Source organism: Oryctolagus cuniculus, chromosome 13 (assembly GCF_964237555.1).
Source record: "Oryctolagus cuniculus chromosome 13, mOryCun1.1, whole genome shotgun sequence".
In the NCBI taxonomy this organism is placed as follows: Eukaryota; Metazoa; Chordata; class Mammalia; order Lagomorpha; family Leporidae; genus Oryctolagus; species Oryctolagus cuniculus.
The window spans coordinates 28,762,592-28,787,989 of NC_091444.1; the positions used below are offsets into that span (position 1 = coordinate 28,762,592).

General features: G+C 45.2%; 1 protein-coding gene across 2 annotated transcripts in view; it reads right to left on the bottom strand.

Annotated features, from left to right (window-relative positions):
• PTPN14 (protein tyrosine phosphatase non-receptor type 14) overlaps window positions 1-25,398 on the bottom strand; it is a 195,748-nt gene that overhangs the window by 122,053 nt on the left and 48,297 nt on the right. The window contains exon 1 of one of the 2 annotated variants that reach the window (XM_070055315.1): window positions 8,942-9,211. The exons of the other annotated variant lie outside the window; for it this stretch is intronic. The gene's annotated coding sequence lies outside the window, so the exon portion shown is untranslated. Of the gene's footprint in view, window positions 1-8,941; window positions 9,212-25,398 lie in introns of those variants that run through there. 2 annotated transcript variants of the gene reach the window in all.

Consider the following 25,398-nt stretch of genomic DNA (forward strand, 5'->3'; position numbering starts at 1 on the left):
AGTCTATGGCCAGGAGCTTCTTCCATGTTTCCCACATGGGTGCAGGGGCCCAAGCACTTGAGCCATCTTCCTCTGCTTTCCCAAGCACATTGGCAGGGAGCCTGATCAAAGTGAAGCAGTTGGGTCTTGAACCAGCACCCATATGGGATGCTGGCATCACAGGTGGAGGTTTAACCTGCTTTGTCACAATGCAGGACCCCTATTTTTTAGTTTTAAAGGCCTTGTAAATATTCAGTTCATAAGAAATTAGCAAGATTAGCACTTCAGCCAAAAAAGTCTTAAGAAAACTGGTTTGGTCCATCTCAAAGTCCACATCAGGAAACAAAAACTGAACAACGGTAAGAAGGCAGAATGGGTTGCCTGAACAAAAGAGATTTAGAAGTTATGAAAACAAAATGCAATGTGGGAACCTTGATTAAATCTAGGCTTAAAAATGCTATAAAACAATACAAGATGATTATAGCAATTTAAAATAGAGAATAGAAAATAGGTGATGTTAATGTATTATTGTTTTCTCCAGTTTTTCATGTGGAATTGTAGTTATATAGGAAAATGTCATTAGGAGATGCCAGTGTCTCTGTATGAGAGGTAAACGATATCATGCCTGTAACCTACATTCAAATGGTTAAAAAACAAACACATTTATACTAATAAGCACATACTCAAATTCAGAATCAAAGCAAATGTGACAAAATTTTAACAGGTTGTTCAATCTAGGTAGTGGGTATACGGATATTCATTGCATTATTCTTTTAGCTTCCCTGTAAACTTAGGAAGTTTTCAGAATGAAAAGTTAAAAAGATGGGCAGGCATTGTGGCATGGCAGGTTAAACCATCACTTGGGATGCCTGCATCCCATATCACAGTACATGGGATAGAATCTTGCCTCCACCTGCAATCCAGCTACCCGCCGATGTGTCTGGGAGACAGCAGATGACGACTCATACTTAGGCCCTGCCTCCAACATGAGATACCCAGATGGAGTTTCTGGTTCCTGGCTGCAGCCTGGCACAGCTGTGTCTGTTACAGGCCTTCTTCATTCAACCAACTGACAAAAAAGCTCTCTCACTTGCTCTCCTCCCTCACTCCCCCTCTTCAATTTGGGCAGTTAAGAACTAGCACAGAGACAATCCCTCCCCGACCCATCATGCCCATATAAATAAAATAAATAAAAATACATAAATGATTTAAGGCAATCTCACTGGAGGTGTTAACAAACAGGCTGTCTTGAACCTTTTCCATCAAAGGGAATCTGCTTTGTCTGAACTCCCACAGTCATCAGCGCATATTTGAATGCACCAATCTACATTTAAAACATTAGCACACTTGGACTCTGAGCTCCTCTGGAGCCGGAAAGGTGTTTCTTCCGCATCTAACATGCACATGATTTACCTGAATAAAAACCACATGACAGTTACACCAGAACTTGCATGGCCACAGAGCTGTGCTTCTGGAAAGAACTTCCAGGTACCCCTTTCAGACCTCCCTTTCCTTTAGGAAGTGCAACACCTAAAGTATCCCAAAGAATCTGTTTGATGCTAACCTGTAATGATAGGGTTACAGAAGAGTTTTTAGTTTCTCTCAGTTTTACGATTTTTTTTTTTTTTTTTTTTTTTTTGGACAAGCAGAGTTAGACAGTGAGAGAGACAGAGAGAAAGGTCTTCCTTTTTCCATTGGTTCATTCCCCAAGTGGCCAGAGCGCTGCGCCGATCACAAGCCAGGAGCCAGGTGCTTCTTCTGGTCTCCCATGGGGTGCAGGGCCCAAGCACTTGGGCCATCCTCCACTGCCTTCCCGGGCCACAGCAGAGAGCTGGACTGGAAGAGGATCCGGTGCCCCAACCCGAAGTAGAACCCAGAGTGCCGGCGCCGCAGGCAGAGGATTAGCCAGGTGAGCCACGGCGCCAGCCAAGAATCCATATTTATGTGTCACAATTTCATCTTTTAAAGATCCACCCAGGCACAAAGTTCTACTTCAAACACGGCTCAGCTCCCTGGTATATTTTAAACGCAAATCCTCTGCCTGTCCTTGACAAGGCAAGGATGAAAACATCCGACCACATGGTAGACCTGACGTGAAATCTGCCTTCTATTCAACAGTCTGGCTCCTGTCACCTTTCTGACTCGGCCCAGGAGTCTCTCTGGAGTCTCATCATATCTGCTTATCACATGAACATACAAAAGCTACAACTACTCCCAGAAAGCACTCTTGTTAATGGCACTTTAGAGTTTCCTGATGAAAAATGCTTTCTGAACAGAGAAAATTAGAGAGTCTTCACTCACTCACTCTTTTCTTTCTTTTTAAATAGAAAGCTCCTATAAAAAAAGTCCAGGACAGGCTTGGGCCTAATGGTTAAGATGCCCACATCCCACACTGGAGTTCCTGTGTTCACGTGCCAGCGTCACTCTTTTTTTAAGATTTACTTTAATTATTTGAAATAGTTACAGAGGTAGAGACAGAGAGAGGTCTTCCATCCACTGGTTCACTCCCCAAATGGCTGCAACAGCTGAACTGGCCCAATCTGAAGCCGGGAGCTTCTTCCAGGTCTCCCGTGTGGGTGCAGCATCTTCTACTGCTTTCCCAGGCCTTAGCAGAGGGCTGGACTGGAAGAGGAGCAGCCAGAAACAGGCGCCCATGTGGGATGCTGGCGCTACAGGCTGGGGCTGTCAGCCCCCAGCTTCACTTCTGATTCCAGCTTCCTGTTAATGCACAACCTGGGAGGCAGCAGGTGACGGCTCAAGTACCTGAGTTCCTGCAACCCATGGGGGAGATCTGGACTGAGGTCCCGTCTTTCAGTTTTGGCCTTGCCCAGACCAGCCCTGGACAGTACAAGCATTTGGGGAATGAACGAGTGGATGGGAACACTCTCTCCCTTCTCTCTCTGCCTCTCAAGGACATATAAATTCAGAAAAGGAAAAATCCAAGAGCTCTACTGAAACTGGATTTGAGGGATAGTGATGTGCCAGCGTAGGTTCATCAGTTGTAACAAATGCAGCATTCTGGTGGGGAATGCTGATAACAGAGAAGAGTGTGCATGTGTGGGCACAAGAGGCTTAAAGGAAGTTTCTACACCTTCCTCTTAGTTCTGCTGTGAGCGTAAAACCCCACTAAAATATAGTTTATAAATAATGAATAAATTAGAAGTCACTTAAAATATATAGTTTTATCTATCTATGCTTCAAACACAGTAACATCAAGTTGTAATTGTTGCTGAGACCAATTCAGGGATGTTAAAACAAATTGAAAAAAAAAAAAAGGTGGCAAAATTAACAACACTGACTTCTGATTTTTTTAAAGAAAAATAGTAGCTTATTTTAATTTCAAAACAATCCACTCGAATAAGAGAGGGAAGAGATGTACAATTTGGGACATGCTCAAGCTGACTTGCCCCAAATGGTAGAGTTAGAAACATACCAGGGGACTCCAATTTAATCCCATCAAGGTGGCATGTACCAATGCCATCTCACTAGTCCAAGTGATCAATTTCAGTTCACAATTGATCATAATGAAAGGACTAAGAGTCAAAGGGAGCACATAAACAAGTCTAGTACCTGCTAATACTAACCGATAGAATAAATAAAGGGGAGAGTGATCCAATAAGGGAAGCGAGATACTCAGCAGACTCATAGAATGGCGGATGTCCTAAACAGCACTCTGGCCTCAGAATCAGCCCTAAAGGCATTCGGATCTGGCTGAAAAGCCCATGAGAGTATTTCAGGCATGGAAAGCCAAGACACTCTGGCAAAAAAAAAAAAAAAAACACCACCCTAAATGAAAGATCTCTGTGAGTGAGATCCCAGTGGAAAGAACAGGTCTTCAAAGAAGGAGGTACCTTTCTCTGAAGGGAGGAGAGAACCTCCACTTTGACTACGACCTTGTCTAAACAAGATAAGAGTCGGAGAACTCAAGGGGCTTCCATAGCCTTGGAAACTCATGACTGGTGCATAGGGAGATTACTGATGCCATAAACAGGAGTGTCAATTTGTAAAGTCAACAACAGGAGTCACTGTGCACTTACTCCTCATGTAGGATCTCTGTCCTTAATGTGCTGTACATTGAGACTTAATGCTATAACGAGTACTCAAACAGTATATTTCACTTTGTGTTTCTATGGGGGTGCAAACTGTTGAAATCTTAATGTATACTAAACTGATCTTCTGTTAAAAAAAAAAGAAGAAGAAGAAGAAGAAATTATCAATTCCCAACTTGACTCTCACTGGGATTAAACATGACAATAGGTCTGATCTGATTTCATCATCATTTAAAAAATCATCTATTTTTCACTTTATGTTTCTGTGTGGGAGCAAACTGTTGAAATCTTTACTTAATGTATGCTAAACTGATCCTCTGTATATAAAGAGAATCAAAAATGAATCCTCATGTGAATGGAAGGGGAGAGGGAGTGGAAAAGGGGAGGGTTGCGGGTGGGAGGGACGTTATGGGGGGGGAAGCCATTGTAATCCATAAGCCGTACTTTGGAAATTTATATTCATTAAATAAAAGTTAAAAAAATGAAAAAAAAAAAAAACAATCCACTCATCCTTTTTCCTAGGTGAGTCTTAGAAAGACAGTGGCACTGGAGAAAGGAGTTCAGAGTTTAAGCCCTTAGTGACTACAGTTGATGGGAATACAGGCAAGGGGGACACTGCTGCAGACCCTCTGAATTGGCTGGCTTCTGGGCCTCTGCCACAGTAAAGCCCTCGGATATGGATGCTGAAGCCTGGATGGAGGAAAGATGCTGGCTGGACCACAGCAAGAACCTGCTGATGGGGTCTGTGGCAGGACAGAGGTTTACTGCACTGGACAGGAAGAGGCACACACCCTCAGCCATGAGTTGGCACTCACCAGAGGCCTGGCTTGAATAGCAAGCTACTTATCCCCCTCCACCAGCCTATATGTGAGAAGGAAATGAGAAAGCCTCTCCAGGCAGAGGCACATTCCCCTCCCACTGCCCTCAGTGTGCTCAAAGGATAGGGAAGCAGGTGTGCAAAGAACTGAGAACCCCACCACCTGGTATGGAGAAAAGTATTCTTAAACAGAAAGACAAATCAAGTTGACCATAAAGCTAGGGCAACCCCATGGACAAATGGACCCAGCAGAAGGCTGAACCATGCATTCTTCCCCAAAAGTCTGGCCCCAGTAGCAGAAAGGAGCCAGTTATCAGACTAAGTGTCCCAGCCAGAGTGCTGAAGGAGACTCCAGCAGCCCCAAGGACCCGAGCGTAACATCTAGTATCACCAACTGCCCCTTTGATCCATGGGAAAATTGTCCTCAAATACAGTCTTTACAACCCCTATGTCTATGTCTCTACAGTGGCCGGCACGTCACAGTGCCTCTCACACTTCAGAAACTCCTGCAGGAGTCTTAGCCCCAATCAGAACCCCAAAGACAAAGACCTGTGTCAGATTCAGCTGTGTGGTTCCCTCCAACCAGAAATGCAAGCTCCTATGTGGGGGCAGCTGAGTCAAAGTCTGGTTTCACAACGAAAGAGAGGAAACCCTGAGCAGGCAGGGCAGGGGCCTCAGGCGCCCTCCACGGTGCTCCACATCACTCGTGGGACCTGCAGCCTTCGCGGAGTGTGAGCCTGGGGCCTTCAGAGGGTGAAACTATGCAGAGCAGGGATGAGAGGGGAGGTTTTCAGCTCACAGGTACATTTTGGGGAGAAACAGAACCCAAATCTCCAAAAGGATGTCTTCACCAGCCTTTGATGTGTCTTATCCTGGAGGTGGTCCCAGACCAGAGATAAGGCACACTCCTTGCAAGTTCTCTGTGCACATGCACGTGCGCACACACACACAAATTACAATGGAACAACTAATGTGATTTTAAAAAAGAAAAGTATTTCGGCTTGCCCGTGACTGCTGAAAGCAATTGGTTGGGTTATTTGCTCTGTCAACACCACACTTTAAAGGCCTTTTACAGAAGCGGCTAAAGTGGGAGAGAACCTACAGAAAAGCTGTGACGTTTACAACCCACTCGCCAGCCGTTAATGAGTGTCCTACAAGCTCTCATACCTTACCTATCCTTCCTGAACTAGGAGCTGTGGATTTTCAGTATTTCACACTCGTTAATCATGAAAAAAATATCTACAAAAATCTTTAAAATGGAAAACACAAAGCAAAGACACTTTTCTTATAGGATTCAAAAGACCAGTTGGGTAACTGAAGAAATCTTTAAAATACTGGGTAACAAGTCGGGGACTCTTTCACAAATACGTTTTAATTCTCTTCACTGAATTACCTGCACAGTCTTTAGGTGAAAGAAAAGCAGAAGTTAAAATAAAAAATCCTTAACATGATCATCACACTTTTTTTTATTGCCTCATGTTCTGTTACAGGTACTTGACTCTCTTCCCCTTAATGTTAAGTTCTGAAGTCACCAAGAGACACCAACTGCTATTCTGCTGTATACTATATTTACCAACAGTCTCTGGAATTTTTCCAGCATTCCATATTATTACAACTCCCAAGCACACCTCACAGAAGTATGTAACCCTGGTCTGGGTGTGAGAAAGCAAAGACTGACGCAACGAGTGCACCCTGGATGTTAACCCGCAGAGGGTGCAGCTCAGCTTGGATAAGCATCACATCATTTTCCTAGGAGAGGTGAAAGGAAGGGTTGGAGGGGAGGGTGGGGGAGAAAGGAGTACTGAAAATGTCTTCTCAGATTTCTCCTTAAAGAACAGGAAAGAATGCAGTTTTGCTTGCTGAAACGTGGAATATCTCTTTCTTCTATCAATTTTAAAGCTACACAGTATCCAAATCATAGCCACACAAATTATTTTCAGCCAAGAAAAGCTTTTCTACAAAACTGAAAACATAAGACCCTTACTTCCAAAGCAAAGGAGCTAACAAAAACTTCAAAAAGCACATTACAAAATGCCTCTGTGTTCCTCCTCCTAATGCACTTTCAAAAATCCCCTGGTGAGATCACAAATTGTCTCGAAACACATATTTCTGTAAGTATATTTGAAATTAGAGACTTCCGCTGTATTTTACTTGATAACAGCAATGTCTCACCTGCATGAAAGAAAGCTATACTGCAACCTCATCTGTGCAGAAAACAAAAACAAAACCACACAGCCAACACATCCTTTGAGCAAGCAAATATCACCAAATCCTTTCACCCAATATCCCACACTTTGCTCAAAAAAACAAACAAAAAAAAGACCTAATACCTCATTCCATTTACTCTAATTTTGTATATAGTTCCAATACATTCCTTGACTTTGCTTCTCAGCCCTAAGCATATTTCAAAGAGACTAGAGGCTGTTACAGAAAAACACACTGATGTGGGATAAAAACAGCAATAAGGGAGGTGACAGGTGAGAATACCCACTCCACAGCCCAGAAGGCTGTGTCCAAAATGCCCTATATTAAATAAGAGCATGTAAACTACGGCCTGATCTGCTGACAGAAGCACACAGTAAACACGTCTTTACGCACATCCCATCCGAACACCACCACAGTGCCTGCTATCTGGACTCCGCCTGTGCTAGGCAAGGCTCTCCACCTTGCACTTCTCTAACACTCTGTGAAACCGAAGCCTGAGATTTTCCCTCTGGGGCGGGGTGCGGGCTGCAGGAGGCCATTCTTGGCAAGGGCAAGCAGTTGGGAAAAGTCCCCCGAGGTGTGGCTGACAAGGTCACCTCTCCACCCTCTCCTCTGAGGATTACTGTCTTGAGATTTCCAGAAGAGCCGGACCCTCCTGCAAGCGGCATCTCAAAACATAGCACGTTCTCATTTTTGACCTCACCAAAACTTTTCTCTTAAGGCATTTAAAGCACATCTGGAATGCTTATGGATAAAATCATATGTTGTCTGGGATCTGCCTTAAAAAAAAAATCACAGGAGTGGGGACATGTATGAAGCAGTATCAGCCAGGAGTCGACAGTATTGAAGGTGAGAGATAAGTATGTTCAGCGGTCGTGCATTCTTTATACTTATGTCTGAATTTTCTACAGTAAAAAGTGTCATGGCTATTTTTTCTTTGCTGAAGTAAAAATAATACTTTGCAGAGTAAGCTGGTTCAAATGGGCAACAGGGCCCACTTTATTGAGGTATGTCACAGAAAAAAAGGAAGCTGAATTTTCTGTACAAACTTACCCTCTTGTCCTTCAAAATAAAACTTGCATTTGACTCGATCGAACTGGCAGCAATAGTTTTTTTGCTTCATTTTTAAAATATATCATAAAGTCTTTTTTGTAGGTAAAATAAAAAGTTCTTTAAAATGCAAAGATCAATCAATCCGGTATAAGATAAGAGGGCTCTTCCCCACTCAACTTGTACAGTCAAGTCTATCAGAAGACACCTGACCCTGGTCTCCTGAAATGAGCATTCTCTGTCTATTCAGAGCAGGAATGCTTTGTCCTAAGACACCCCGGCCTTCTCTGAAAGCCTGTGGAATCTGCAGCTCTTTTCCCAGTGTCGGCACCACTGCCACGTGTGTCATGGAATGTCAGCACTGACCAGGCTGAGGGACTGCCAAGTGCCAGGGGACTGAGAAGGCCCTAACGAGCATCGCCGTGCACTCTGCAGAGTATTACCTCCTACAGCCCCAGGAAAGAGCTGTTCTGATCATCCCATTTTACAGACTAGGGCACTGAGGCTGAAGAACTCGCCCAAGATAGCACAATGACAAATGACAGTCAAGCTCAGAGCCCAGAGCTCCATCTGACCCCATGTTCTTGCCCAGTCAGTCCTGCTGGAATGACACAGAAGGGGGTTAGCAGCACTGAACTAAAGACGTAACAGTAATAAGCAACAGCATTCCATAAAGGCTGTGATACAGCACCTGCAGTCCCTGCTCACCCACGGTGGACTCTGCTCAGATAAGGTGGAGAGGGACTCGGAGCCTGGAACTCAGTTCCAGCCCCAGGATGCTCCATCCAGAGGGCATGGCAGCCGAGCCCATCACGGTGGGAGCACCCCCAGCGCCTCTTACCTAGAAAACTCCAGTCTATGGCTCAGCTGTGTGCTGTAGAGAAGCAGAGTCCAAGCAGGTCTCCGAGAGCCTCCTCTCAAAGGCCACTTTTTAAAAGGCAACGACAAGCATCTGGAGAGGTCTTCCAGCCTGGACGTGTGACTCAGAGAGAAACTCACCGAAGGCAAACCCACCTTTCACCCGCTCCACCCTCCTCCAGAGATGTGCCTTGGAAGGGACAGACCTGGTGGACAGTGGGGCTGCATAGGAGCAGCGGTCGCCTGTGGCATCCCACAGCAAAGTTTTCCACAGCTCCCTCTCCCCCATTTCCTTCCTGCCCATGCCTGAGCAACTCCCTCCACTGCTCGCACGGCGCAGTGCCTCTCGGATGGGAATCCTCCTCCACGTCACTTCCCATCAAACAGGGCACGGCCTTTGAGTGACTTTGCCACCCCACCCCATCACCCCCCCAGCAGGGTCTGAGCATCCAGCACGGAGCCTCCCTGGGCAGGTGGCCTGGGCTCATGGTCTCAGCAGCCCCACCAGTGCACCTCGTCCAGGTACAGAATCACATCCCTGCGTAAACCAACTGCTCGCTGCCTACCCACGGCTCAGAAGCTGCCTGGCTTTCTTCGCTCTGACAGCGAACAGCTGAAAGCAGTACCCAGCATACAGGGCCGTTCTGACAATTACACGAGTTAATAATACAGGCTGAGTGTCTTCCTTCCAAAACTACCTGAAATCAGAAGCAGTTTAGATTCTGGATTTTTTTTTTTTCCAGAGTTTGGAATAGCTGCCTATTTACACAATGAGATATCTTGGGGGATGGGATCTGGGTCTAAACACAAAACTCATTTCATAAACACCCTATAAACATAGCCTGAAGGTAATTTTATGCAATTTTATTTACTTGAGAGGCAGAGAGACAGACAGAGCTCCCATTCACTGCCTCACCCCCCAAAATGCCTGCAACCACCACGACAGGGTGGAGGTCAGACAGGAACTGGAAATTCAATCCAGGTCTCCCACGTAGGTTGTGGAAATGCAATTACTTGGGTCATCATCGCTGCCTGCCAGAGTCTGTCTGAGCAGGAAGCAGGAAGCCAGGTACCAAAGCAGGTAATCACAGCATTTTAACCACCAGGTCAAACACTCGCCCCTACACAATATTATTCTGTAATTCTGTACATGAAACAGGTTCACGGTATGGAACTGTCCACGTATAGCATCATGATAACACTCAAAAAGTTTCCGATCTGGGGCATTTGGGATCAAGAATGTTCACCCTGTATGTAAATTCCTGGCATCCAGTAAGAATGATTTATGTGTTTACTATCACTGCCACTATGATTAAGGCCATTACACTGAAAACTGTAGAAAGCCCAAGGAAACACACTGATGCTACTTGGCACAACCAGAACAACTGCTTTCATCAAGCCAGCAGTTAGGAGCAGGGGCTTTCTGAAGGTAAGGCTTATGAGGAGGCAAAACATGAAAGCAAAACAAGCAACTACAGGTCCCACTGCCTTGGAAGCGTGACAGGGTGCCCAGTGGGCTTCAGATCTGGGACCACTGGGAGTGAGTCAGGGAGACGACCCAGCGGGTTCTCAAGTGTTACAGTGCAATGGCGACTCCTGAGCCAAGGTGACTCAGAGGGGAGAAGGAATGCAAACAGGTATGAACTAGTGTCAGCTGTTAACGAGTTGTATAACCCAGACTGATGCAACCATGCAGTAATTAGCAGTGGCGGAAAACGAAGCTTCTGAGCAGAGATGGCTGTGCTTCCTACCAAAGACAGACCAAGGCACGCACCGGCACCACAAGCCCCGGATGACACACCCCGTTGCTGAAGTGGACACCTGGAACAACTTATGTTATACTCAGTAACTCCCAGTTATAGAGTGTATACACTGCAGAGAAAAAGAACCTGGCCACCTCCAACAGAGCAGCTTTACTGCTGTAAAAACAATTCATTAGGATGCTGTCATTCCTGTCATGGTCAGTGGCCTCCACACTGAAGCTCTGCTTCTCTACCTACTTGCAAGCCGGCCTGGGAGGCGAGACGAGAAGGTGTGTGTTGGGGCAAGGAGGGGGGTTGGCGCTACCCCATCTGCAGCCGTGCGGGCCATCAGTACATGAAGAGATCTGAGGGCAAATGTCAAGTGCTTTTGTTTTCAAGTGGGGCTGCTGGCTCTTAACTGAAAACTCAAACATGTACAACTTCTAACAAATTCCTATCTGATAACAAGTGCAGCAAATACTACACAGATTTAAACCCCATTAATTCAAGAGGCTCCCTTTGCTCTCCGTTTATACCCATGTTTCAGAGCACCAAGGATTTCAGACATTCCTGGAGATAAACATCAGTCACTGAACTTCTTTTGCATGGGAAAATAAACGTGGACGTGTTCTCCAACATGGCAGAAGAGGGCAGGAACCAGCAAAGTTTTACACAGCTTTTGTGACTCCAAACCCCTTGGCACTGTAATTAGCTTGTACTTGCAGTCAGCAACGTCACTTTGGGGAAACTTTCATTGGAAATCGAAACAAATCTTAAGGACTATATGAAAGGACACAGCACTCAACAGGGTCTGCAGGGGCTTGCGTTGTGGCATAGCTGGTAAAACCTCTGCCTGAGATGCTGGCATCCCATAGGGGTGCTGGTTCAAGTTCCGGCTGGTCCACTTCTGATCCAACTCTCTGCTATGGCCTGGGAAACCATCAGAAGATGGCTCAAGTGCTCGAGCCCCTGCACCATGTGGTACACCTGGAAGAAGCTCCTGGTGGCCATTTGGTGAGTGAACTGGCAGATAGAAGACATCTCTCTCTCTCTCTCTCTCTCTAATTCTGCCTTTCAAATAAATCAATAAATCTTAAAAAAAAAAAAAAAAACACAAAAGACTCAAAAATTGGAGTCAAAATCAACTAAACTTCCTAGCCTTTTTTCTCTTACTGGGTTACCTTAAGCATGATTCCTCGAGATGTCAGAAAAGCTTTAGTGAAGAAAAATTTCATCCCTGGAAAGGAACACATCAAAATCTCAATGTCCCCAGGTGGCAAGAGTTTTTTTGTTTTGTTTTGTTTTAAAGACTTCATTTATTTGAAAGAGAGTGACAGAGAGAGAGAGAGAGATCTTCTGTCTGCTGGTTCACTTTCCAAGATGGCCAGGTGCCAGGAGCTTCATCTGGGTCTCCCACATGGATGGCAGGGGCTCTGGTATTGGGCCATCTTTCACTGTTTTCTCAGGCCATTAACAGGGAGCTGGATTGGAAGTGGAACAGCTGGGACACGAACTGGTACCCATATGGGGTACTGGCATTGCAGGTTGTGGCTTTACTGGCTATGCCACAGCACTGGTCATAGTGACAAAAGATCTTAGAAGCAGAATACCTCCCACTATCCAACGTACAGGTGACAGGGAACCAGGATGTGATCAACAAGCATGCAAGTCAGCAATCCCTTTAGTAGCCACAATGCTTGGGCCCAGCCCCACCACTGCAGAAGGACAACAATGAAACTTGTAACTGTGGGGAGCAATCCGGACTAGACTGAGTTACTGGAATTAAGACTTATTCTATGCATCTGCTCTCCCACAATATGGCGCTGGGAGAGAAGTAAACAGCTTCTGCACAGCTGCCTCCAGTTCAACCAATAAACTGTAGGACTTGCTCCTGATTGGAGGAGAGCAGCGTACTTGGCGTGTGGGCAGCCGAGTTGGGATTGGCAGAGGAGGACTATAAAGGAGGAGAGAGACGGCATGCACCAGGAACATCTAAGGGGAACATCTAAGGGGAACATCTAGCTGAAGGAACACCTGTGCAGCCCCCGAGAAAGCCGGCCGGCGGTGTGCCGCTCCCCTGCGGAAGTGGGGAATGTGGCCAGGGGGAACTGCCCTTCCACGGAGGTGGAAGGGACAGTAGCCAACCCGGGAAGAACCAGCAGCAAACCCGGGGAGGGCCGAGCAGACGAAAGAACAACGCAGGGTCCTGTGTTGCTCCTCCACGAAGAGGGGGAGCGACATAATGGTGCCGTGACTCGGATATGAAGCCTAGGCAGGGCTTAGTGTCGTTCCTCCACGAAGAGGGGGAGCGACAGTAACTCTCCACCAAGCAGTAACTATGGAAAAACATCACTTGGCCTGAGCATCAAATGACCATGCTTCCCTATATTTCCACACCACTATCTCAGAAACTATTATACAGCACAGAATATTGATTGTGCTATTTCACAGAGAAGAGGTACCCTCTCTGCCCACCATGCCATGGGTGAGGTGAGAGGAAAACCAGAGTGCAGCAGACACTGGGCAGCTGGCAAGAGATCAGCTCAGACTGAGCCAAGGGCAAAAAAGAAAGGAGTTGATGCAAATTTACAATCATCTGGAAACTGCTCAAGGGTTCTGGATAATCTTTGAAAGGTGTGAAGTCAAAAGGAGGATGGCTGGAAAGAAACAAAAGACCTCTGAGTAGAAGAAGGTCTTGGCTAAAAATTTTATCTAAACTCCTTTTAGTTCACATAAATGCACTAATTTAAAAACAATGAGGGGTCCAAACAAATACAGCCTAAGAATAAAATTAAAATATTCTTGCCATCTCACTATTACATATTTATTTTTTTAAACTGATCCCCATAAACCCTGGAGCCATATGAAGGCATCAGTTCTCGTAAGTGCTGCTGCACTTAGACTGGCAGGCAAAGTTTCTAATATAGCAATTAAAAGCAGCAAGCCATGAATAAGGAAGACTTTATTCTACCGCTTGTGCCTGGATGTTCTCAAGGGAGAACTGACTTGGAAAAAATGAAACAGTACTTAGTCACTTAAATGCTAAGAAGTTTTAGATGTTGGCTAGCCACATCAAGGAAAAGTTACTCCAGGTGACCACATCTTTATAGCTCATTCCAGTAACTAAGTAACCACCTTCACTGTGATAAAATGACTTCTTTGTGATACATACACTGCTATTTTTATATTGCATTATGCTATTGACATACTCTACTGCTAATTTTATATTTTTCATAAAGGCTTTCATCTTGAAAAGGGCAAATGGAAACCATAATCCTCACCCAGATTACACCTTTGCATTAAGACACTGTTATTAAGACACTCACTGCCTCATATGCTCCCACATAAATTATCCTACCTTTCTTAACCCTCTTTTTGTAGGGACTGTTTCCTCAACTTTTTTTTTTAAATCTCTGTGGTTCTCCTTAACTCTAACTTCTCCTTTTCTTCTTGCAATACCAAAATGAGTCCATTTATCTTCATAACATAATGCATGGAGATGGGTTGCTGACTCATCAGAAAATAGAGCACAGCAATCTGGATTTTCCCATAGAATCTGCATTTGAAAGAAATCACTAGCAAGAATCACTAGAGGAAGATTCCAAAAGAAAGTGTAATGTAAACACACTGTTAGCTATGCCTGGTACACGCAGAATCTATGTCAAGGAAGAACAGGACAAAAGGGGGAAAGAGAGCATCAAATGCATCCAGAATACTTAGGTTTAATTAATTCTTGGTCCTGCCTGGTTAATTTAGCCAATAACTAGATGTCTAAAGCGAGAAGCTAGGAGATGACTGAGTTTAAGTGGCAAAATAAAAATGTTTTCACCCATTTCCTAATTGAAAGCTCCACTTCAAATCTATGAGGGGCACAAGACACAGAAGATCAAAGTTTTATGTTTGCTCAAACAAAAGGATTTCAGAAACCCCACACCACCCAACAGAAAAGGTAAAAATCAGGCAGAGCAGACTAAATTGTCCCTCTATAAGCTTAACTGATAGAGACGCAAGGTACAGGTGTTTTGTTTTTCAAGGGAAGTGGGTAGGCTGTGGATAGGGAACAGTACTTCCACATCTGTATTGAAGAGAAAGCATCAAACTGGTCTAGGCAGAGTATCAATGCTTTTAATTATACTGGAAGGATGGAGGACCGGAAGATAGAAAAGAAAGACGCTTACAACCTTTAGCAGCCAGCAGTACCATCATCTCATACAGCTAATGTTTAATGAGAACTTACCCTGTGTGTGCGTATGTGTGTGTAATTATTCTGAGCACTTATAAGTGGGTCTCAGGTCTCTCTCAGGAGACAAGGCAAAAAGCACCAAGAAACTGCTCAGTCTCAGGCAAAGCAGAAGGCTTCCCAGATTGGAAGGCTCCCCTGAGTGTCCTGAAGGCAGCCCTCGTATGCTTTCAGCAAGGGAGAGAGCAGGAGCACTCTGCTGGATTTCAGCAAACTCGTGACCCACTGCAGGTGCGCAACCTCATTAGACAAAGGGTATGAAATCCACCTCCACGGTATGCCTGGGGGGAGATTAATTTTTTTAAAGATTTATCTATTTGAAAGGCAGAATTATAGAGAGAGGTAGAGCGTGTGGGTGGGTGGGGTCTTCTATCCACTGGTTCACTCCAAATGGCCGCAACAGCCAGAGCTGAGCAGATCCAAAGCCAGGCTTTTTTCCAGGTCTCCCACATGGGTGCAGGGGCCCAAGGACTTGGGCCATCTTCTACTGCTTTCCCAGGCCACAACAGAGAGCTGGATAGGAAGTGAAGCAGCTGGGACTCAAACCAGCGCCCATATGGGATACCAGTGCTGCAGGCTGGGGCTTTAGCCTGCTGTGCTATAGCACCAGCCCCTGGGGGACCCACTCAGCTGGAAGACGTGGACCTAAAGAGAAATCTAAAATATAACAGACCTACACCTGCACCTCCTCACCTCTACACCTGAACAAAACTAGAGGCTGATGTAAGTGCACGCTGTAGAGTTTCGGCATGGAGCCTAAACCTATGCAAAGGAAGAAGCACAGACTGGAGCCAGGCAGCCTTTAAGGGATGATTCCTGTACACAGGTATCTACAGATGCTGGCACGGTTACAGTCAGTGCCACCACACAGCAGGCATGGAGTGTGGTCAGTAAGTTACAATTACTAAGTGCTCATGACCTGAAATCATATCCTAGGTTTACCAAAGGTCATAGTCACCATTTGTGGAGCATTTCCTCCATACTAAACTCCGTATCTGTGCTATTTCTAATGCTCGCATCATCTACGCTACGTGGTAGCCATTATTCCCATTTTACAGATGAGTAAACTGAAGCTTCCAGTGTTTAAGTCAACTTACCTAAGATACCACACTACCTAGTGCTGGCACACAGACTGTCTCCTTTAGGCTGCATGGTCTCCCACCTTCCAGAATTCCTTAAAGCACGAGCCTGCCTTTATTATGAATTTTCCTTATCCTGGAGGGATACAGGAAAGTAAACACTCTAACAACAGGAGTATAGCTTAGAGCTCATTTAACAGGTTTGTATAGAATTAGGTAGCACATTAGAGAAATGGATTCTGTGGGACGAGCAGGGTTTGGACAATAGGAAAAAAGTGTGAAATTACCCAGAGACCAGAAAAGAACTGGGTAAGAAGCGGAAGTCTGTGTGTGTGCACGCACACACTCCTGACGTCTACTCTAGACACATGCCCACAGGCATTTACTAGTATCACTTGTGTTCAGAAAACAAAAACAACCTCCCTGACCCTTTACTCACTCCCCATTGGCTTCCAAATTGTGATCACAGGTCAATTCTGACAGTGTAGTAAAAAATAAATTGTGGGGCTGGCGCTGTGACATAGTGGGCACCTAGAGGTGCTGGTTCATGTCCTTCTCTTCTGATCCAGCTCTCTGCCACGGCCTGCGAAAGCAGCATAGGATAGGCCAAGTGCTGAGGTCCCTGCACCCATGTGGGAGACCCGGAATAAGCTCCTGGCCTCAGATCGGCCCAGATCTGGCCACTGTGGCCATTTGGAGAGAACCAGTAGATGGACGACCTTTATCTCTGTCCTTCCCTCTGTAGCTTCTCAAAGAAATAAGTAAAAAATCTTAATAAATAAATAAACTGTTATTGTTCTCAGGTGTTCACACTACAAACCAGCACATACATACCAAGTTTGTATTTTGCAACCTCTCCATAAGTCTGGAAAAGCTGACTCAACCTCACCCAGAAGCACCACGCTCCTTCCTATTCATATTAACTCATGTGCTTGGGGCAGAATCTTCAGAGCATATTTTTTTCATTCTATAAACAGCATAACAAACACTGGAGACAATCTAACATTTTCTTCTTTTGTGTGTGAAGAAGTGCAGAAATGAAAATAAAATGTACTCTCTCTGCTCCTTTTAAGCCAATTCTAGTATTAAAACTAATTCAAGTTAAGTATGCCTATTTTCCAAGGCACATCCTAAAGTCACAAATGTCTGGTCAGTTCACATGACTAGACAAGACAAGGAGGAAAGATACAATGGTACTTCAAAAGTTCATGAAAACCAGAATTAAGGACTAAGTCTGGCGCAGCAGGTTAAGCCACCATGGGATGTCCGCATGTCAGAATGCAGGTTCAAGTCCTGGCTCCTCTGCTTCCAATCCAGCTTCCTGTTAACATTCCTGGGAGGCAATAGAGGATGGCTCAAGTGACATTATTCACCCATGTGGGAGCCCTGGATGGCTTTCCTGGCTCCTGACCTCAACATGGCCCAGCCCCAACTGCTGTAAGCATTTGGGGAGTAAACTAGTTGATAGAAGATCTTTATGTTTCTCTGACACTTTTTCAAATAAATAAATATTTTAAAACCAAGTTTATTTTGATCCAAAAAATTTTTAAATCAATAAAGTTTTTTAATATGCCTTTCTCCTGAACTTTTTGAAGACCCCCTCACACTGGAAGTAAAATGAAAGGAGGAGGAGGAGGCAGAGAACACCTGGGAGAGGTCTCAAAAACCAGCCAGATGAGAATTCAAGATGTTGAATCAAAGATGGTTAAACCTAAACAATAAGAGCTGAGCTGGCTGGGTGCAGAGGCCCCTTCTTGGTGTTCCCCGGGAAGAGGACACAGACACTGTCATCATGATGATATTCAAGCCAACGGCAACATAAACGGTTGCACCTGACAGATGGGGAGGGAGGACCAGCAGAGATTCCAGACACCCTAGCAGCGCGCGCAAACACACACACACACACACACACACACACACACACGGCAGGGCTGGGACCTCATGCCCTTGCCCTGAAACACGGTACCTGTTCAGCCTGAAGACTTTACCCTTAGTGCACGATGATGCCGCATGGCACAAGGGGAGACAACGAGTGTTCTGAACACACCACTCAGCAGGCAGGCCGCCCTGTTCACACAGCAGCTCTCCACCCAAACTTGAAGTGACTGCAGTCTGTATGGACCACAGGCCACCTTGTTCCTTAGGATGGGCCAAGACAAGTTCAGGTTGTTGCCCCTGTGAAACTAACGTAACACTTCAGAACAACAGCCTGACCCACACTTCTAACAGAAATTCACTGGCATAAGCATTTATCAAAAGTGTACCTACTATGCGCCAAGCACGGTGCTAGACAGCAGGGATTAAACTGTTCAGGAAGACACAGCCACACTGCTCTCCAGACCAGCTACAATGAAACACCTGGCTCATCTCACCACCGAATCAGAATCACCAAAGCACGTACGAGGGCAACGATCCCAGCTGAGCACACAACGCAGAGAAGGACGGGCTAGTCCTAAGTCTTCACTCCGAACCGTATCTAGCCTTTTCAAAATGCCAAACACCAGAACACTCACGGCCGCCCTTAGCATTCCCTCACTGAGCAAAGTGTCACTGAGCAATTAGAAGGCGTCAGACTCTAGAGATGAGCTCGGCACTCTTCTTGGCTCTTCAAAGAACCTCGCAGGCCAGCGCGGAGGGACTAATCAGGATCACAGGAGCAAACAGCCTTCTCTGCAAAGAGGGTCTGGGTAAGATTTTCACTAACGTGACACAAAGTAGTACCACTGCCTTTTCCTCCATACACAAATCCCCCGTCACCAGCACAGACATCAGAACTGGCTCTTGAGCCTCGGCTATTTTGGAAGATGTTTCATCAAACTGAGCTTAAAGAGACTTCTCAAAATACAGCATACTCTCTCCTTTCGCTGGGGTATGTCCAAAGGCACCAGACTTTCCACCAGTCCATGGCATGGCCAAGGCTGCTCCAAAAAATGACCTAAGACAGGGTTAAGAAGGCCCCTGGGATTTGATCCTTGCCTACCTAAATAATGAAGGTGCAGATGAGGCCAGTGGTAATGGTGGTGGTGATCAACAATTGTAGCTTCACCGTACAGAGCACTTATTATGTGTCAAGCACTGTGCTAAGCAGTTTCAGTTCATTACATCACTTAATCCTTAAAACAGCCCTCTAGGTGGGCATACTATTCACAGATGAGAAAACTGAGGCTTGGTGAGGCCTTGCTGAAGACACAAAGCTAGAAAGTGGCAGAGCCATGCCCAAATGCATGCCCACTGTACTCTGCCCCCCTGGCCTGCCTCTTCCCCACAGGAACCAACCACCTGCAAAGAGCAGGCAATCACCAAGACATCTCTCACCTCTGTGCCTTTGAGGGCCATTGCCTCCAGGAGGCCCTACCTGCCAATCTGCATCCAGTCCACTGCTCCCTGTCTTTCAGAATCCATCTGGAGTCACCATTCCAAGATCTTTTCCAGGCGGTCCCTCTCCAAGGTTTACCAATGGCTTCTCTGGATTTGCTCAGCCCTGGTCACAGCCTACTCTTTCACGGCCCCTGTGCCCTGTGCCCTTCGATCATGAACTGCTCCAGGTCTTGGACCCTTTTATTCTCAAGAGTTGCAGAGGTCATGCAGTGCTTACTCAGAGGCACCACCACCACTTCTGCTGGGTGGCGGCACAAATGAATAAGGGAAGACAACTGAAGGTAAGGGCTTGCACTAGAACTGTCCATGGAGCTACAGAGGCCTAAATTCATCACTTCATCTCTTACCAACCTAATACAATAAACCTCTCTAAGCCTCAATGTCTCATCTATAAAGTAAAACAGTGGAACAGGTTAAGCCACCATATCATAATGCCAGCATCCCACGCCAGAGTGCCGGTTCGAGTCCCAATTCCTTGGATTCCAATCCAGCTTCCTGCCAACATGCCTGAGAAAGCCATGATTGATGGCCCAAATAATTGGGTCCCTGCTACCCATGAAAGACCCAGGTGGCGTTAGTCTCCTGGTTTTGGCCTGGCCCAGTCCTCGCCATTGTGGCCATTTGGGGATTGAACCAGTAGAAGACAAACAAATAAAGAGATAAATTTTATAAAAATTTTAAAAAATAAAACCTATCAGTAGCATCTAACCCAAAAGTCTATGCTGAAACACAGTGTGTGCTAACAAATGTTGGCTATTAGTAATAAAGGACTGGCCTACCAAACTGATGGACTTTGCCCTTGGTACCCAGCCTTCTGTCCTTTTAATCCCCAGGGTGAGAGCAAATACAAAGCTTTTCCTCTATATAGTGGTCCCAGGGTGAGGGAATCCCTTCAGTAATCAACCCAGGTTAAACATTTAACAATCCTTTTTCTACAAAGCTATTATGGGGTAAAAATGTTTTGTTTTTTTTTTTTTAAAGATTTTTTTGTTTGATTTTGAAGAGTTGCAGAGAGAAGGGGCGAGATCTTCCATCTACTGGTTCACTTCCCATACGGCCACAACGGCCAACACGGGGCAGGGTTGAGGCCAGGAGCTTCCTCTTGATACAGGTGAGAGGTACTCCTGGGCCACCTTCCACTGCGTTCCCAAGCCATCAGCAGGAAGCCGGATAGGAAGAAGAGCTTCCAGGACATAATCCAGCACCCAGATGGGATGCCAGCATCGCAGGCAGCAGCTTAACCAACTACGCCACAAGGCTGGCTGGCCCCAAGAATGTTTTACAAACCTCCATTTCCCTGGGTACAGTGACCTCGCTCATGGTATAGCAATGGCTACTCTAACATTTATCAACAGGGCACTATTAATTTTATCCTATTGGTTATTCAATCACAGTAAAAAGTATGCAGTTTTAAATCTTATCAGTTCCTGGCATATTTGTCAAAACATCTGTTGGCTATAAATAAGACAACAGAAACGTTTTCAACTTTGCATGTATAAATAAGAATACCATGAACAATGTCAGATTCATTGTTGTATTTAAGCTACTTCAAGAAATATAATTTTCTTAGGGCAGACATTCAGCACAATGGTTAAGATATCACTTGGGATGTCCCCCATCCCATACAGAACCGCCAGAGTTTGAGTCCTGGCTCTGTTCCCAATTCCTGCTTCCTGCTAATTTATATCCCCAGAGACAGCAGTTGATGGTTCGAATAGCTGGGTCCCTGCTCCCCTCTTGTGAGACCATACTGAGGCTTCAGCTTCTGGCTTCAGCCTGGTCAGTCTCAGTGTTTGAGGGATTTGGGGAAGAGAACCAGCATATAAAAGACCTCTGCTTTTCAAATAAAATGCTGCATTTCAAATAAATTTTAACATAATAAATATTTTTCTAAAACTAGGTAATTTTATTAATATGGCATAACTCCCTATTCAGGGGCTTAGTTAAAATTATATCTTTTTAAATAAATGTATAGCAATTTATGTTGGGCCAGGAATGGCCTGGAAACCCTCTAAACTCAAGTCCTATACACTGTCACAGTGCTGCAACGTGATATGAGCCCAGCGGCAATGCAGGAGCGCGACAGGGGCCGCACACCGCTCTTACTCACCAGTCTTGGGAAATCACAGCTGGAGCCCCCTCTGGGCTCACCATGGCAAATCTGGCACTTAGAAAGAGGTTCTAGGATGAGATGGAGCCACAAGGAGGGTTTTCCCAGGAGCCCACTTCATCTGATTCTTCATTTTTCTCTTATGTCCTCCTCCCTCAAAAAGCATGCATATGCCCCACTACAGCTAAGTCTAAGGACCACCACGGAACAGCCAGCAAGAACAGCGTGTATAGTTACATCTAGATGACTGGATCTATCCAAAAACGCTGCTTGCACTCCTCCATTTTCAGACTGCCTACCCTGATTTCACATGGAGGATTTACTCCCTGTCCCACTCCACACACATACACACTCATACTCTGCTTAGCTGCATTCTGGATTGGGATCTCACTTTAAAATGTGGTTTTCATTCATTCGTGGATGGGAGTCACATTTACCAAAAGAACCTATTAAAACGCAGAATACTGCTGGTGCACTTTTGGAGACTACAAGAATGAGTACAAGACCCACCCAGAATGAGACACAACCCTACTACATAAGGTGAGTAGTTACGAGGGCCAGAGGAAATTCAGTCTCAGCATTTGCATGTTCAACATCTGGAAACTCAGTGTTAAAAAGTCCATAAAGAATCAAACTTGTTGAGACACATGTAACACTGATTTCATTGAACAGCACAATTTATTTGAATGACTTTATAAACTATTCCCATTTGGTGTGTCTCAGAAGAGGATCAGAGAAAGACTTTACACACAGTCTCTGTGACATGTGATGGGTCAAATGATGTGTAATAATGATATCTTCAGAGACGAGGCACCTCTCGTGAACCATGCTCTGTAGAGAAGCAGTGTGTCCTGAAGAGGGGCTGATGGAGGAGTCAGTTGACTGGAGCAGTTGATGGAGAAGGTGTCAAGGGGAGACTGAGTTGGGCCTTGGTGCAGTGAAGGCACTTGTTTTTCCAGAGGGGATAATCATTCCAACTATTCTGCATTCTGAAGCTGCAAAGCCAGAGGGAGGAGACCTGCATGTCATTTTGAAAGGCCTGGGTTCAATTCCTCGCTCTGGCTCCTGGCTGCAGTTTCCTGCTAAGGCAGATCTTGGAAGGCAACAGGTGATTGGCTCACGCAGTTGAGTTCTTGCCGCCCAAGTGCAAGACCCACATGGAGCTCCTGTCTCCCAGCTTGCGCCTAACCTAGCCCAGCCCTGGCTATTGTGGGCATAGCCAGGGACTTCAGATTCAGGAACTCGCAAGTGGAAGAGTTTCCAAGATGAAAAAGAAGTGAGATCAGGCAACCAGCAAAGAGTCATCACATTCTACTGAATTGGCAGAGAATTGTAAAACAAGAAATTTCCTCTTAAACCCAACTGTAACCTACTCAGGGGTACAGTGGGATCAGGGAAAATGGTAGCACGCTAACACACTGACCTATGTTAGACCCACTCTATACACCAAAGCTTTCCGTACAGGTCACATGTACATGGTCAAGAGCTGCTCAAACCTGATCATGTGGGAGGGTCTTTGACGACTCGTGTTCTGTTGCCATCCATCAAAGAAAATAAGGACACTCTCCAAAGCTGTGGCATCCAGTCTACACAGAGACATCAAAGAAATCACCAGCAGCATCCAACAGTGACCTCTCTCCTGTCCTTAGTTAGAGCCTTCCTACACCTTCCAAACCATACACACGACACCCTGTTGTCAGCCCCATTCCAGTGGCCAGCATTCCCCACTGCTAAAGAGGCTGGTGACTGCTGCCATACAAAACCCCAACTTCAACAGTCTGTCTGAAACAGGAGCAAGCCTGTTAACCCTGCTGAGAGAGCCAACTCAGATTCCATGCTCCGTTATGATCCGTTGTCAGCTAACATTAGGAAGTGGGAACCACTCTTTCCCACAAGAGTGGAAAGAGATGATGCTAGGAAACTGGTCATACAAGTAGAACTCTTACCTGAACAAAGGAGGGAGAACCAAAGCTAACAAAATGTCTGGCTGTCTACGAACAGCTGGCCTCACGGTGTTCCTAAGCCCAAGAGTCACAACTGCACCACCGAGTGGAAAGGAGGGAAAGAGGCAAAGCAAGGACGGCGGTTCTGTGTCTGATCAGATTCAAGGAACAGGGAGAGCAAAGTGTAACTAGCGATGGCGGCCATGTGTAATCTTCACCCCCACGTGAACCTAAGGGAGGCAGAGGCCTGAAGGACCTGGAATTCCTCCTGCCCAGCTCCTGACACTAAACAGGTCTGAGAGCTTATTTACCATTAAAACCACTTTGGACCAAGAGGCAATTGTCTGAGAACCAGGATATTAGTGTTGAGACGTATTTTCTCTTCTCTTAGCCTCATCCCAGAAAGGGCTGGAGGTGGGGGAAAAAAACTAAAGTCAGGATAATAACGAAGAGCTTGGGCTTGGCAGTAAGAGAGCCCTGAATTCCTGCAGTAAGTCAGAGACTTCAAATAACTGAAATCGAAGGCAAACTACTGAACCTCCCTGAGCCTGTTCTCTCAGCTGTAACATGAAATAACAGGAATCACATTTCACAAGGTTACTGGAAGCAGTAAGATAATGCAGATAATGCAATTATCAGAGGATCTACCCCTATCTATTAATGACAGCTATTACAATTAGGTCAAAACCCAACATCCAGGGAATAAAAAGCAGACTTGAAAGGTGCTACTAAGTACTCAATTTACATAATATCTTCTGAAAACACTCAAATACCATTAAGGTGAGGAATAACAATCGATCAGAAAATCTGCAGTGATTCAAAGGAGTCTGAAGAAGACACAATGTGCTCTTAAACCACACCAGGAAAAAAGATAATTAGACAAAACTGAAATCATCAAATTAAGATAGGGTAAGAAAAAGCTTTTCTAAATAATCATCATTTGCTATTTTAATGCATTTTCACACCTACAGATAAACAACACTTCACTTCTTTTCTAAACATAAAAATAAAACTCTCCTGGCATTCTTGCTCCTGAGCTTATGATGTACTCAGTAATTTTCCATTTCAGTTTTGTGTTCACAGATTTAGAAATGTACTTCAGTTCTTAACAAAAATATTTATGCTCTGCAGTATTTATTGCTTCTGTATAACTAGATCCCAGTGAACAGATGAGAAAGGTATCCAAGAGGAAATGTGGAATAATAGTGTGCAAAGTGTTCCAGAGCAGAAGGTCAAACTGCGGAACACACTTTATAAATGTAACAGGATAGGGCCGGCCCAGTCCTGCCAAGGGAGCGGGGCCAAGGTCCCCAAGGCAAGGAATTCCTGCTCCACCACACACTGACCAACTGCAGAACCAGCACCAAACCACTGAAACCCCTCTGGGAAAGAGGGCTACCGTTACTTGCCCTACTCCCAAAGTTTCAAAAAGGTTAGCAGCTCATTGGAAGTCATTGGTTTCCTTTTTCTTAAGTAATGACTTTACTTTCAAATGAGTATTACTGATAAAAGCAGAACTGATATGAATATACTATAAGACTCCTTTTAAAATCCTAGGACCACTATTTGACAGCTCGACAGAGTTGTAAAGTCCTGAAGAACAACTTATCTAACAAGTGAGCTTCTATAATTCACTTTCAATTTAATCTGTAACTGTCTATTTTATGTAGCTGCATGAATACATTATAAAAACCATTATAAATACAGATTTTCATGATTAAATTACAGTGAAACAGTAATAGTGAAAGTCAATCATTGAGTCATTCAACCAGTCTAACTCATTCTTTGTAAGAAAACAAAATTATAGGGCTGGCATTGTGATACGGCAGGTTAAGCTGCCACCCACAATGCTGGATCCCATATAAGAGATCTGGTTCAAGCCCCAGCTCCTCTGCTTCCAATTCAGCATCCTGCTAAGGCATCTGGAAAGGCACGGGAAGATGGCCCA